The sequence below is a fragment of the Callithrix jacchus genome, chromosome 7 (assembly GCF_049354715.1).
Source record: "Callithrix jacchus isolate 240 chromosome 7, calJac240_pri, whole genome shotgun sequence".
Taxonomy (NCBI): Eukaryota; Metazoa; Chordata; class Mammalia; order Primates; family Cebidae; genus Callithrix; species Callithrix jacchus.
This window is the reverse complement of record NC_133508.1, coordinates 137,331,763-137,347,790: the sequence shown is the minus strand read 5'-3', so window position 1 is coordinate 137,347,790 and position 16,028 is coordinate 137,331,763. Positions and strand designations below refer to the sequence as shown.

Below are 16,028 nucleotides of genomic sequence, written 5' to 3'. Positions count from 1 at the left end.
TGACCTACATTTGTGATGAGTTTGCCATAATGTAATTCTGATTGCGCTGTCAAAGAAAATTACACATCCCCCCCAAAAATAATTATGTGTAAAACAAACGTGATTGTCATTGTTAGTGTGGAAGGGTACTATTTAAAATCATGAATGAATATTTTTCCTTTCACATTTGCTGTTCCTTTTTGACCCTTCCTCATTTCAAGCAGCTAAGCAGTTTCATGGAGAAAACACAGAGCAAAAACTAGAGAAAAAATAAAGAAGTCTTTTTCTGAATGTTGTTCCTTTGAGAACTATGTTTAAGTCTCTTTACAGATAAAGTGATTTTCTGATTTTTATTAAGTAATAGCAAACAGTGAAATACTATGAAGAATAGTTATAATTGAATTAAACATGGGAGGAGGTTCAGAGTTGGTTTTTTAAGCAGCCAACTGTTTTTCCACCAAGTCCCAAACTAAATGTAACAGATCCATTTCCCTTCCTTAGAGAAACAAAAGTTACTCCTAATTTTGATGGAAGATGTAGAAGAAAATACTATATGAGAAAGAACAACCCTCCTACGCCACATACCCTGGCAGGAAGGCTTGTTGGGCAAGTGAGAGGAAACAGAACTGCTAAGAAGGTGGATGTTGGCCGGGCGAGGTGGCTCACATCTGTAATCCCAGCAATTTGGTGGACCGAGGCAGGCGGATCACGAGGTTAAGAGATCGAGATCATCCTGGCCAACACGGTGAAACTCCATCTCTACTAAAAATACAAAAAAATTAGCTGGGCATGGTGGCATGAGCCTGTAGTCCCAGCTACTTGGGAGGCTGAGGTGGAAGAATTGCTTGAACCCAGGAGGCAGAGGTTGCAGTGGGCCGAGATTGCGCCACTGCACTCCAGCCTGACCACAGAACAAGACTCCGTCTCAAAAAAGAAAAAAAAGAATGTTGGATGTCAGTAGTTCAGGGTGAAAAGTCCTTTATCCTACTTCCATGACAGAACCGGCCCCCAGAGGCAGGAACACAAAACCAAAACCAAACCGAGTTGGCCTGGGGCTGGGGGTACATCCCAAAACAGAAAAGACACTTGCCTCCTTTCCTAGTTAAGAATCTTTTTTTTTTTTAATTGTACTTTAAGTTCTGGGGTACATATGCAGATCTTGCAGGATTGTTGCATAGATACACACATAGCATGGTGGTCTCTATTCCCCCTTCACCTACATCAGGCATTTCTCTCAATGTTATCCCTCTCCAACCTCCCCAACCCCCATTGTCCCTCCCCAGTCCCCCACCCTGTAACAGACCCCAGTGTGTGATGTTCACCTCCCTGTGCCCATGTGTTTTCATTGTTCAATACCCGCCTATAAGTGAGGACATGCAGTGTTTAGTTTTCTGTTCTTGTGTCAGTTTACTGAGGATGATAGTTTCCAGATTCATCTATATCCCTACAGAGGACATGAACTCATCCTTTTTTATGGCTGCATGGTATTCCATGGTGTATATGTGCCACATTTTCTTTATCCAGTCTATCACTGATGGGCATTTGGGTTGGTTCCAAAACACCAAACATGGAAAGGAACAACTAGTACTGGCCACTAGTTAAGAATCTGAGCAATGGCAAGACTCCCTCAAAACTGAATTGGCTGAGTGATATATCTAAGCACATGAGACCTTAAAACAGACAGCTAGAATTTCCACACTCTGTGACTAGAAAAATAAACAATTCTTTAGCACTGAATAGCAACATGGAAGTCATACAGATAGTTGCTGGACCTGAGGGGTCTTGTGACAGAAACCAAGCATAGTTAATGCAATACAGGAATGAATGACTGAGGCCCAGGTGGCATACTGGACATCTCTTTGGATTCCAGGGTTCATAGCTGCTGACAGCAAGGCCACATACCCATTTGTGCCCTGAATACCTTGGCACTATGTAAGCTCCCGAGCTTCTATACAACTCAGAGGAAAAATGGAGGCTCAACTAAGTTGGCTAACATGAAGTTTTCACCTCTTGGAAAAGTTAGGACACAAAGTCGCAATTACATTTAATTAGAGAAAATAAGGGATTTTTTTCATATACTTGAATATACGTGAACACATACGGTGTACACTAATCATAAGTTTGTTTTTAATAGAAATTTTGCTTTGTTAAATTCCATATTTATTCTTCCTTCTAAACTTAAAAGCAAAAAAAATCTCCTTACAAAGAACATTAATGTGACTTTTTAATTCTATTTAACAATTGTCAAATAAAAAAAAAAACTTATGTTGCAGGTTTAAAAGAAAATGACATCTGCTTGCCTTTCTTTGAGTTTTGCTTCTGCTGTGTTGTAATCATGAAAGTTCTGTTTTGTACACTTAGGCCTAAAGCTCACTTATTGTCTCCATGTTACTAAAAGCTTTGGGTTTGATTCTTTAGTGTCACGACGTAGAAAGATGATTGCATTTTGCCTGATTCTCACATACTGTTAGACAGCCTCCTACTCAGAGAGAAATGGCAGACTAGGCTCAGTAGTTATTTTGCTGTACAAAGGGAATTAATACAAAGAAATATTCGTACAACAGGAAAGGAAAAATGAAACTCACGGATTTCGGCACAACATGAACTGATTTACTTCAGACAATGAATGTCTTCATGTTAAGGTTATGTAATTAAAATCCTTCTATTTAAACTCTTTCAAATGTTCTTTTAAAAAGTGAATTTTCTTTCATTAAGAAAATTAGAATAATCTCTGTACTTCCACACCTCTGTATGTATAAGTATTACTTAAATTATGATAATTATGCCTAAGAAATGTCAGCCCTAATTTATTCCCTTATGAGGCACCCCCCCACCTCCATTCCCACACATAGATTCATTTTGTAAATTGCTTTTTCAGGTCCTCTAATGTAAATCAACAGCATTGAAGACCACAATTAATGGCCTCCCTGTATCCATATCCTTTGCAAAGTGACCTTTCAGATTCTTCCAACAAGAGTAAGTCTATTGCCTTACTCCCTTAATCTGGGCTAAGCCTTGTGCCTTGTTTTGGATAATAGAATGTGACAGAAGTGCTAAGGTGTCACTTTTGAGCTTAGGCTTTAGGCAGTCATAAATGCTTCTGCTTTTTCTCTTGAAACCATGCCACTGCCCTATGAATAAGCCTAGGCCAACTTGCGACACATGAGAAGGATAAGAGACTATGTGGAAGAGAGCCCCATTATTCCAACTGAAGCCAGCCTAGAGTTAGATGATCCTTAAATGTGTGAGACAGTCCACCCCAAACCAGAAAAGTGGCCTACTAGACCTATGGTTGATTCAGATGCATGGGTGAATCTAGCAAGAATCCAAGAGCTACCCTGATGACTCCTAATATGTGCTTTTGTTTGAAGCCACTTAGTATTGGGGCTTGTTTGTTATGCAGCAGAGCTAACTAATGCATCTAATAATTAGCATTTTCTTCCAACATTACATTTTACCCTAGGATTTCTTAAAAGCCCTTGGACATTTGGATGGAGATTTATAATTTGTGTAATATTTTATAACATTGCATTGAGATTTTTCATGTGAACTGGGCGTGTAGGGTATTCATTTCAGTATTTATTTATGTTGTATGTATGTGGCATTTGTATTAGTCATCTTGGGGTGCCATAACAAAATATCATAGGCTATTTGGGTAGACATAGGTTGGCTTAAATAAAAAATATTTATGTCTCAGATTTCTGAAGTTAGGGAAGTACATGATCAAGGTACAGTCCGGGTTGGTTCCTGGGGAGGGCTCTCCTCTTGGCTTGCTGACAGCCACCTTCTTACTATGTCCTCTTCAATGTAGTGGGGAAAGAGAGGGAGAGAGGGAGAAAGGAAGAGTAGGAGAGAAGAGGGGGGAGAGAGAGAGAGAGACAGAAAGAAAGAGAGTTCTGACACTAATTCTACAAGATTAGAATCCCAACTTTATGACTGTATTTAACATTAATTACTCTCTTAATCTGAATACAGCCACATTAAAGATGAGAAATTCAACATACACATTTATACATTTAGGAGGACACAATTCTGTCTGTAACAGAGGCCATATGGTTCAATCTCAGAGTATGATGTATCTATATCTAGATTTTCCTAACAAAGGAAATAAAAAAACTTATTTAAAATATTCCTGGGACTGGCAATTTGACAACCATCCTGGTAATAGTATACTTCTCTTACAATCAGTAAATGCTTGCTTATATCTACTTATAAATTTTCAATTTCATGAAATTGAACACTTTCAACACAATTTAATAGTTATACTCTTCTTTTGTACAGTTAGGGAATAAGTGATTGGCATATTATTAAACTTTTATTGCTTGAAGGCAGAATGGTCATAGCATTATTTCCTTTCCTTATTGTGTTTGTTGATATAGTTTATGATTATGAATTTCAGGACTATTTCTAAAACTGCTAGTGATACCAGTTAGGGGCTCCCAAGATTGTTTCTTTCAAACAGCATTTGAAAGTTTCTAAAATTTGTAAACTGATTACATAAAGCACACTGTTTCCATAGCACCACCAAGATAATATTCAGAATGACCTAAACATCTTTCTCCACAGAAGGAAAAGGCACATACAAGGAATTTATTTTAAGATCACCAAAAAGATATTAATTTTTAGTTGATATAATTAATGTTTATATTAGTATGGATGCTGATCTGTCTTGTTCATCTTTGCATATGGCTTTAGTCACTTTCTACTGAGTACATTGTACTGACTTCTGCAGCTTATTACTGCCACCCTTGAAACAATCTCACTGCTTTACGTATTCAATGTGTTAAATACCACTCTAAGTTCTGGGAAGACAAATCTAGTAAACAAATGAAGAAAAGGCAGTATCCTAGGAATCTTACTATCTAGTTGGGGAGAGGGCAACACACAAATGAATATAAAATATACTATCTAGTACTACAATGTGTTATGAGGAAAAATAAATCAAAATAAGTGAATGGAGAGTGGAGGGGGATCATTTTAGACAGAAGGGTCAGGGATAGTATCTCTGAGGACATGAGATTTGAGTGGACATCTAACTAGAGTAAGGGAACAAGTCATACATGTATCTGGTGGAAGAAAATTCCAGCTGGAAGAAGCAGCAAATGTCAAGGCCTGAAACAGTGAAAACTTGGTTTTAAAATTTGTAACTCAAGTAGTATTTTCTATTCCTTCAATCAGTCTACTTAAGTTTCATTTGTTTTGTTTTGTTTTATTTGGAAGTGAGATTTCAAAATATAGCAAGGGAAGGCTTTATATAAAGAGACTGAAGAATGTTCTCTTTGGAGATTGCTAAGATTAGGTTGCTTAAGTATTTGAAAGAATTTTTATGGCTTTGCCAAACCCATCACATTGTCCCAGCTGATGTTAATTTGGGATTTGTAAGCCTCTTGGTCATTCTCTGCCTCTATGCCTATCATTAATTTATTAAGAGTATTTATCAACACCTAAGATATTTCAGGGGCCTGTATTAAAGGCTGACGATATATAATTGACAGGTAAATCATGGTCCTTGTTACCATAAAGTTGCTTATTCCTACTAGAGATAAGCTGTAGTAATGGTAAAGAGATGAGCTTTATCTCTTTACTACAAGTGTTTATAGTCTGCTGCTGTCATTTACTAAATTTAGATATTTTACAATTTATCCTTGTTTATGCTTCAGATTTCCAGTTTGCAAAATGGAAATTCATTTACTCCACAAATGTTTTTTGGTAGCTTACTAGGTGCCAGACACTATTATAGGGGGTTTGGGATACAATAATCAACAAAACAGACAAAATTAACATAATACCTAATGGGAATGTTTTAAGATTTACCTTGACAATATATATAGTTCCCAGAACACAGTGCCTACTAGATAAATGTTAGGTATATACTCTTTATATTTGCAGAACTAGTGCTGGTAAATATAAAGCCCTGATAAAACATGGTTGAGTTGAATTTTGTTATTTTACGGAGCAGGAAGCAACCTGTGTTACAGATTGAAAATACAAATATGGTGATAAAGTTATAGATAATGAAGTGAAAATAGACTAATGAAGAGAAAAACGTCTGAATGGGTGAGGTCTGTCCCTAACTTTTGGAGCTGACATTGAGAGGCGGCCATGGCATTCCTCTTCAGGTCTGTGGCAAAACTGCAAGTTGCCTTCCCAGTGTCCATAGTCTCCCTTTCTGTTTTTTTGTTGTCTGTTTTGCACGGGTTATCATGCTTTGTCTAAATCAAAAGGATTATACTGCCAAGCATTCCTCACAGTCAGGACGGCCAATGAGATGAAATGAGAATTTACTTGGTGAGATTCCTAAAAAAGGTCTTTAAAAGAGGAAGGAACTCAGCTTGCATATGCCTTCCAGCTTTCAGTGTTCACCCCTTCCTTGGTCTAGGACATGAACACAATGCAGGTTGTAAACAACCATGTTATGAGAATGAGCTAACAAGCAAAAGCAAACATGAAGATGATGAAACAGAAGACTGGAATGAGCCTGGCTCCCCAGTGCTGTTGTAAAGTTGCCAAATTAGCCCCAGATTTCCTACTCAGAACCTTGTTACATATGCAATAGATATTCAAATTTGTTTAAGGCACTGTTAGATTTTTTGGGAGGCGAGGGGTAGTTTCTGTTATGCGTAGTTGAATGCATCCTTCAACCAATATAAAGTTTTTGGATATCACTGTCTACCAAATGTTCTCATGGACCATTAGTGGTGACTCTTGAGTTTTTACGTGTTTAGGTAGTTGCCCACATTACAAGCCCTGCTTTACTGACCAATAAAATGTGTGATTGTTTCAACCTCATAATTCAGTCCTCTCACCAGTTATTTCAATCCTAATTAATTTGAACACACAGGTGTAAGATGAATATGAGGGGTTGGCCAAACCTCTTCTTGTGGAGTGTGGAAAAGTCTTTCTGGTAAGGAATGCCCAGTATATTGATGGATGCTCAGTGGGTGCCACAGGGATACACGGAGTTGAGGTTGCTGATGTCATTCATTCATTCATATCAAAACCAGCTTCCTGCCACTGCTTTAGTGGCATCCATGTGTCATTTAAATGTAGAATTGTGGCCGGGCATAGTGGCTCAAGCCTGTAATCCCAGCACTTTGGGAGGCTGAGGCGGGTGGATCACGAGGTCAAGAGATCGAGACCATCCTGGTCAACATGGTGAAACCCCGTCTCTACTAAAAACACAAAAAATTAGCTGGGCATGGTGGTGCGTGCCTGTAATCCCAGCTACTCAGGAGGCTGAGGCAGGAGAATTGCCTGAACCCAGGGGGCGGAGGTCGCGGTGAGCCAAGATCGCACCATTGCACTCCAGCCTGGGTAACAAGAGCGAAACTCCGTCTCAAAAATAAAAAAGTTAAATGTAGAATTGTGGCTTTTTCACACCTATGCTTTTCCTATTTTCAAGAAGTCTTGGTTACAAAACTAGAGAATCAGTTGGCCTTTCCATATATGACTGAAAGCTTTAATCTTTTACTAATTAGAAGATAACCTAGATTCATTATTTTTATTCATCTTTATTTTTAGTTATTAAAAATTGATCTTTTTATTTATAGCTGCATGAAAAATTCTTTTGCAGTTTCTCCAAAGGTGTTCTCTCCCCATTTCTTTATCTTTCTTTCATTCTAAAATGAAACTTGAGATAAGCACATGGGAAAAATCTGTTTGTACATATGTTTGGTGGGAAATAAAATGCGGAAGGGAAAAGCCAGCTATCAGTTGCACAGCCATATTTTAAATTTGGACTGTACCAATATGTCATAGTTCAGGAACATACCACTTCATTTAAATTGGCTTTTTGTCTACAGGTACCATACTGAATTTTCCATCATCTCTGGAGACGATTTGTCAGAAATCATGAGGCTGCATCATAAATTCTCCTAATGGCTCTTAGCTCCGGTGTCTCAGTGTGCTAGCCAGCCTTTGCCCTTTTGACTTCTGCATCAGAGTGGCATCCCTTAGGCATTTCTTATTACTTGCAGGGCTGAAGTCAGCACTTTCCTAGAGTGGGAAGCTCAGGGTTTTTTCCTGGGAGTTGCATTAAAAATTTAAATAGTTATGGGCAGTGAATTTGTGTAGACTGCCTTTCTCCAGGTCAACTGAAAATCAGTAATAAGCCCTGACATTTCTCTTCAGACTATTCAGTAAGTATTTTATTTCCAGAGCTGAAAGCATAAGTACACCATGAATGTCTGACTTATCCTATCCTGTCTATTCATGGGTGTCTATTTAAGAAGTATGTTCTAGTAGCAATGTTATGGTTTTGGAGGCAAAAGACTCTCAGCTCTGCCAGTGTTTGACAAATGTAACTTAAAACAAGTAGCCTAAGTCCCAGGAGTCTGTTCTTTATCTGTGGATGGAATTAGCAAGGCCTGTGCTGTCTTGTCTCATATCACTGTTGTGAGGTTTCACAGTGAGACAGTGTGTGGGGATGATTTGTGCACTATAAAGTAGTATAAACATGTATTTATAAAATCTCTCCACTGTACCAGATCTTATCACTTCTCTTCATAGGCATGGCTCTTGGATTGGAAGTAACTTTACTTCCAGGCCAATCCCTGTAAATACTATCCATTCCTGCCAAGGTAAATCTCAACCTAAACTTGACCACTTTGCTAGGTTCAAATCCAGACTTCCTTGTTCACTAATTATGGAATCTTGAATTATTTACTCAACCTTCCCATTTTATATATATATATATATACATATACATAACTTTTTTTTATCCACTTGATTGATGGGCATTTGGACTGGTTTTATATTTTTGTAATTGCGAATTATGCTGCTCTGAACATACTTGTGTGAGTACCTTTTTCATATAATGACTTCTTTTCCTCTGAGTAGATACCCAGTAGTGGGATAGCTGGATCAAATGGTAGATCTACTTTTAGTTATTTAAGGAATACCTGCCTGTTTTCCATAGTGGTTGCACTAGTTTACATATACACCAACAGTGTAAAAGTGTTCCCCTTTTACCACATCCATGCCAATATCTACTATTTTTTGATTTTTTGATTACGTCCATTTTTGCAGGAGTAAGGTGATATTGCATTGTGGTTTTGATTTAAATTTCCCTGATAGTGATGTTGAGCATTTTTCCATATGCTTGTTGACCATTTGTATATCTTTTTTCAGAATTGTCTATTCATGTCCTTTGGCCACTTTTTCATGGCATTGTTAGTTTTTCCTTGCTGATTTGTTTGAATTCTCTGTAGATTCTGGATTTTAGTCCTTTTCTGGATGTATAGATTGCTCTGATTTTCTCCCACTCTGTGGGTTGTCTGTTAATTCTGATGATTTCTTTTGCTGTGCAGAAGCTTTTTAGTTTAATTAAGTCCCATCTATTTATCTTGGTTTTTGTTGCATTTGCTTTTAGGTGTGTGATTATGAAGTCTTTTCCTAAGCCAGTGTCTAGAAAGATGTTTTTATTTGTTTTGTCAAAGATCAGTTGGCTATATTTGGCTTTATTTCAGGGTCCTCTATTCTGTTCCATTGGTCTACATGCCTATTTTGATACCAGTACCATGCTGTTTTGGTGACTATGGCCTTATAGTATAGTTTGAAGTTGGGTAATGGTAACAAACCTCCAGGTATGTTCTTTATGCTTAGTTTTGCTTTGGCTATGCAGGTTCGTTTTTGGTTTCATATGAAGTTTAGGGTTTTTTTTTTTCTGGTTCTGTGAATAATGATGGTAGTATTTTGATGGGAATTGCATTGAACTTTTGGCAGTATGGTCATTTTCACCATATTGATTCTACCCATCTATGAAAATGAGGTGTGTTTCCATTTGTTTATGTCGTCTATGATTCTTTCTGTAGTGTTTCATAGTTTTCTTTGTAGAGCTCTTTCACCTCCTTAGTTAGGCATGTTCCTAAGTATTTCGTTTTATTTTTTGCAGCTACTGTAAAAGCAATTGAGTTCTTTATTTGATCCTCAGCTTAATTGCTTTTGGTGTATAGCAGAGCTACTGATTTGTGCACATTAATTTTCCATCCTGAAACTTTGCTGAATTCTTTTATCAGTTCTAGGAGCTTTTTGGAGGAGTCTTTGGGGTTTTCTAGATATACAATTATATTATCAGCAAACAGTGACAGTTTGACTTCCTCTTTACTTCCTCATTTGGACGCCCTTGATTTCTTTCTCTCGTCTGATTACTCTTGGCAGGACTATATTGAATAGAAGTGGTGAAAGTGGGTATCCTTGTCGTGTTCCAGTTATCAGTGGGAATGCTTTCAACTTTTCCCTGTTCAGTATAATGTTGGCTGTGGGTTTGTCACCTCTGGTTTTCAGTACCTTAAGCTACGTCCTTTCTATGCCGATTTTGCTGAGGGTTTTCATCATAAAGCAATGCTGGATTTTGTCAAATGCTGTTTCTGCATCTATTGAGGTGATCATGCGATTTTTGTTTTTAATTCTATTTATGTGATTTATCACATTTATTGGCTTGTGTGAGTTAAATCATTCCTGCATCCCTGATATGAAACCCACTTGATCATGGTGGATTATCTTTTTGATATACTGTTGGATATGGTTAGCTAGTATTTTGTTGAGGATTTTTACATTTCTGTTTATTAGAAATATTGATCTATAGTTTTCTTTTTTTGTTATGTCCTTCCCTGGTTTTGGTATTAAGGTGATACTGGTTTCATAGAATGATTTAGGGAAGTTTCCCTCTTTCTCTATCCTGTGGAATAGTGTCAGCAGTATTGGTAGCAATTCTTTTTTGAATATCTGATAGAATTTAGCTGTGAATCTGTCTTGTCCTGAACTTTTTTTTGGTGAGAAATTACCATTTCAATCTTGCTGCTCGTTATTGGTCTATTCAGAGTTTCTCTATCTTAATGGCTTAATCTAGGAGGATTGTATATTTCCAGGAATTTATCCACTTTTCCTGGGGTTTTTAATTTATGTGTTTTGTTCACAGTGACCTTGAATAATCTTCTGTATTTCTGTGGCATAAGTAATAATGTCTCCTATTTTGTCTCCATTTGAGCGTCTTTGGATTTTCTCTCTTCTTTTCTTGGTTTATCTTGCTAGTGCTTTATCAATTTTATTTATCTTTTCAAGGAACCAGGCTTTTGTTCCATTTATCATTTGTATATATATATTTTTTTGTTTCAATTTCATTTAGTTCTGCTCTGATCTTTGTTATTTTATTCTGCTGAGTTTGGGTTTGGATTTTTCTTGTTTCTCCAGTTCTGTAAGGTGTCACCTTAGCTTGTCTATTTGTGCTTTTTCAGACTTTTTGATGTAGCCGTTTAATGCTATGAACTTTACTCTTAGCACCATTTTTGCTGTATCCCAGAGGTTTTATAGGTTGTGTCACTATTATCATTCAGTTCAAATAACTTTTCACTTCCATCTTGATTTCACTGTTAACCCAACAATATTCAGGAGCAGGTTATTTAATTTTCATGTATTTGCATGGTTTTTGAGGGATCTTTTGGGAGATGATTTGCAATATTTTTCTACTGTGGTCTGAGAGAGTGCATGATATAATTTCAATTTTCTTAAATTTACCGATACTTGTTTTGTGGCCTACCATATGGTCTATCCTGGAGAATGTTCCACATGCTGATGAATAGAATGCATGTTCTGCAGTTGTTGGGTAGACTGTTCTGTAAATATTTGTTAAGTTCATTTGTTGTGGGGTATAGCTTAAGTTCACTATTTCTTTGTTGACTTTCTCTCTTGATGACCTGTCTAGTGCTGTCAATGGAGTATTAATGTCCCTCACTATTATTGTGGTGCCATCTATCTCATTTCTTAGGTTTAGTAGTAATTGTTTTATAAGTTTGGGAGCTCCAGTGTTAGGTGCATAGAGATTCAGGATTGTGATATTAATATTTTCCTGTTGACCTAGTCCTTTTATCATTATATAATTTCCCTTTTAGTCTTTTTTAAATGCTGTTGCCTTAAAGTTTCTTTATATGCTACAACAACAGCTACTCCTGCTCACTTTTGGTGTCCATTTGCATGAGATATTGTTTTCCACCCCTTTTCCTTAAGTTTATGTGAGTCCTCATATGTTAGATGAGTCTCCTGAAGACAGCAGAATCTTGGTTGGTGAATTCTTATCCATTCTACCATTCTATATCTTTTAAGTGGAGTATTTAGGTCTTTTACGTCCAATGTTAGTGTTGGGATGTGAGATACTATTCTATTCATTGTGCTATTTGTTGACTGAATACATTTTTAAAATTTGTTTACTGTGTTTTTGTTTCATAGGTCTTGTGTAATTTATGCTTTAAGAAGTTTCTATTTTGGTGTATTTTGAGGATTTATTTTAAAATTTAGAGCTCCTTTTAGCAGTTCTTGTAGTCACAAATTCTCTCAAGATTTGTTTGTCTGGAATAGACTGTATCTTTCCTTCATTTTTGAAGCTTAGTTTTGCTGGATACAAAATTCTTGTCTGATAATTGTTTTAAGGAGGCTAAAAACAGGAACCCAATTCCTTCTAGCTTATAAAGTTTCTGCTGAGAAATCTGCTGTTACTCTGATAGGTTTTCCTTCATAGGTTACCTGATAGTTTTGCCTCACAGTTCTTAAGATTCTTTCCTTCATCTTGACTTTACTTAACTTGATGACTGTGTGCCTAGGTGATGATCCTTTTGTGATAAGTCTCCCAGGTGTTCTTTGAGCTTCTTGTATTTGGATGTCTAGATCTCTAGCAAGGCTGGGGAAATTTTCCTGAATTACTTCATCAAATATGCTTTCCATACTTTTAGATTACTCTTCTTCTCCAGGAACACTAATTATTTTTAGATTTGGGCACTTAACAGAGTCCTAAACTTCTTGGAGACTTTGTTCACTTTTTAAAAATTCCTTTTTCTTTGTCTTTGATGGATTGGGCAAATTTCAAAGCCTTGGCTTCAAGCTCTGAAATTTTTTCTTCTGCTTGTTTGATTCTATTGCTGAGACTTTCCAGTGCATTTTGCATTTCTCTAAGTGTGTCCTTGATTTCCAGAAGTTGTGATTGTTTTTAATTTATGCTATCTATTTCACTTTCATATCCTGAATCAGGTTTTTGAATTCTTTAAGTTGGACTTCACCTTTCTTTGATGCCTCCTTGATTGGCTTAAAAATTAACCTTCTGAATTCTTTTTCTGGCAATTCACAGATTTTGTCTTGGTGTGGAGCTATTACTGGCAAGATAGTGTGATCTTTTGGGGTTGTTAAAGAACCTTACTTTGTTTTGTTATATTACCAGAATTGTTTTTCTGGTCCCCTCTCATTTGGGTAGACTGTGTCAGAGGGAAGATCTGGTACTCAAGGGCCATTGTTCAGATTCTGTGTCCCACAGGGTGCTTCCTTAATGTGGTGTTCTCCCCTTTCCCCTAGGGATGGGCCTTCCTAAGAGCAAAACTGCAGTGATTGTTTTTGTTCTTTTGGGTTTAGCCACCTAGCAGAACTACCGGCCTCTGAGCTGGCACTGGGGAGTGTCTGCAGAGTCCTGTGATGTGATCCATCTTTAGGTCTTTCAGCTGTGGATACCAGCACCTGCTCTGGTGGAGGTAGCAGCGGGAAGAAGTGGACTCTGTGAGGGCACTTGGTTGTATTTTTGTTTAGTGTGATAGTTTCGTGTTGGTTGGGCTCCAGCCAGGAGGTAGTGCTTTTGAGAGTTCATCAGCTATGATACTATAGGGGGAAACAAACTTGACCTAGAGATGCCTGGTTAAATATTCAGGTTTCTCAGGCGGTGGGCAGGGCCATGGGACTCCCTGGAGATTATGTCCCTTGTCTTCAGCAACCAGGGAGGGTAGAGAAAGACCAACAGGTGGGGGCAGGGATAAGCATATCTGAATTCAGACTCTCCTTGGGCAGGACTTGCTATGACTGTTGTGGGGGATGGAGGTGTGGTTCCCAGGCCAATGACGGCGTAGTTCCCAGGCCTATGGACTTGTGTTCCCAGGGATATTATGGCTGCCTCTGCTTCATCATATAGGTCATCAGGGAAGTGGGAGAAAGCTGGCAATCACAGGCCTCACCCTGCTCCCATGCACCCCACTGTCCTAGAGGCTGGTCTCACTCCCACTGTGCCCCTCAACAGCACTGAGTCTGTTTTTAGGCAGCTGGTGACCTGGGCTAAGAACTTGCCCCAGACTAGAAGCCTCCCCACTGAGAAAGCAAGCAGACTCTCATTTCTTTCTTTTTTTTTTGAGTCTCAGGAATCCAGCATCGATCCAGTTCCTTTAAAGGCCCTGTGTATTCTCTCAGCGTTCCTGTTATCTTCCTGTGGTAATACTTGGAACAAAACCTCATGATGTGAGTCTCCACATGCTTCTCTGTCCGCCTGAGTGGGAGCTGCCAGCTAGTCTTGCCTCCTATCTGCCATCTTCCCTATTACCTGTTGTTAGCATTCTATTTTCGTTCCCTTTAAATGACTAGCAGTTTGCCATAGACTCTAGGGTACCTCTTCAAAAATTTCTTTCTTTTTCTTTTTATCCCTGTCAGCCAGAATAGGGTGCCCTCTAAGAGCTCATATCAGTGAAAGCAGCTAGGTAGGGCTCTGTGTGTGTGTGCCTGTGTGTGTATGAGCGTTTTACCTTTTTTTGAGGCTATTAGTTTGAATTTGTCCTCTTGACCTGTACCTTCTCTTTATTTCACATTCTGACAGAAATGAAGAGTGATCAATATTATATAGTTACCATAACTTTATTTTCTGCCAAATATCTGACAGTTTACATTTTTGATTTGAACATTTATCTATATAATCTTATAAAGGAGAAATAATATATCAAATTATATATTTATTTAACTTTAATTTTGGAAAAAGGATAAAAAGGTGAAATATATTCTTTTCTGGAAACTCTTTTATATATGATGATAGTACTCATGGATTTATGACTTGGATTAATTAAATTAATCTCCTTAAACTTTCAGAAATATAATTAGAAATCCTCTTTCCTGTAAGGCAAATAAAAGTGGTTCTGAGATATGAAACTCAACACCTAAAAAGCTTAGGGTAGAATATCAAGTAAGAGGTCTAAAAGAGAGAGATTCATTTCATGGAAATCTATTCCTATTTCTGTGGAGATTTTCAATGCTTTTTCTGCTAATCTATTAACAGGGAAGCTACCAATGACCTGATGTGGATGGGCACAATGGAGATTTTAGGACAAAGAGGATGAAGATTAACAAGGAAATAAATCTATTTCACCGATCGACTTGCTCCTGTGTGAACTTGGAATGGGCTGACTTACAAGACAAAGCTCACATCTATATAACTTGATTTTTGTTATATGTATAATCACTGATCTTGGCAAGATGTATAAGACATTAACAGGTGCCACACACAGGACCCCCTTCCGCCAGTGCATGTAATTCAACTGTCTTCTCTTGATCACTGAAGAGCTAGGAAAATTTATAAGAATACAGCCATGTGTTGGAAGCCTTCCCAACTCTCCAGTATCTTCAGCCTTTCCCTATTAATTTTAGCTTTATTTCCTTAAACTTAAAATATGTCTAAGGCTCTCTCACATATGTAAGTAAGCAATGACAAGAAACAAACAAAAAACAAAAATGCTTTTTCTATGCTTTAGGGAATTATCTTAAGTTTTTTTGTCTCTTTCTTTTTTTCCTACTCACTCATTAATCTGGTTTCTCCTTCTGCTATGGTCCAGCACGCACATTCTAGTAATGCTACCCACTCCGAGGTCTTTAGAGACCTTTAGTATTGTGAATTCAATGGACAATGCTCAGATATCTTCATAATTCGCTTTTCTGTGGAACTTGATACTATTTAAAATTTGTAACTATTCTATTTCTTTTGTAGAATCCTTTTCTTCCATCTGCCTCTTAAATGCTGAATTCTGTGGTGTAATCTTTGGTTCTTTTTCCTTACTTCCCGAAGCTTTCTTGAGCGATCTAATAGATACCCTTCTATATGCCAGTGACTCTTACAGTGTGTCTATCCCAGGGTCCAAGCCTATGTTTCTTACTACCTATTAAGTTGCCCTCTATGGATATCTAATAGCTTAATTCAATATAATAGGTCTAAAATGAAAATATTTTTCTCCCTAAGTTTGTTTCTTCTCAAAACTTTTTTTCATATT

At 37.5% G+C, this 16,028-nt stretch overlaps 2 long non-coding RNA genes across 2 annotated transcripts in view; both read left to right on the top strand.

Moving 5' to 3' along the window:
- The window catches only part of LOC144577060 (uncharacterized), a 96,721-nt gene extending 93,744 nt beyond the window's left edge, over positions 1–2,977 (top strand). Inside the window, exon 3 of the long non-coding RNA XR_013520281.1 lies at positions 2,858–2,977. This is a non-coding gene — a long non-coding RNA (uncharacterized LOC144577060). The remainder of the gene's footprint in view (positions 1–2,857) is intronic.
- Positions 2,978–14,135: 11,158 nt separating this feature from the next.
- LOC144577059 (uncharacterized) lies at positions 14,136–15,522 on the top strand. The gene is made up of 2 exons (XR_013520280.1): positions 14,136–14,238; positions 15,044–15,522. It is a non-coding gene; the product is annotated as an uncharacterized LOC144577059 (long non-coding RNA).
- The last annotated feature ends 506 nt before the right edge of the window (positions 15,523–16,028 follow it).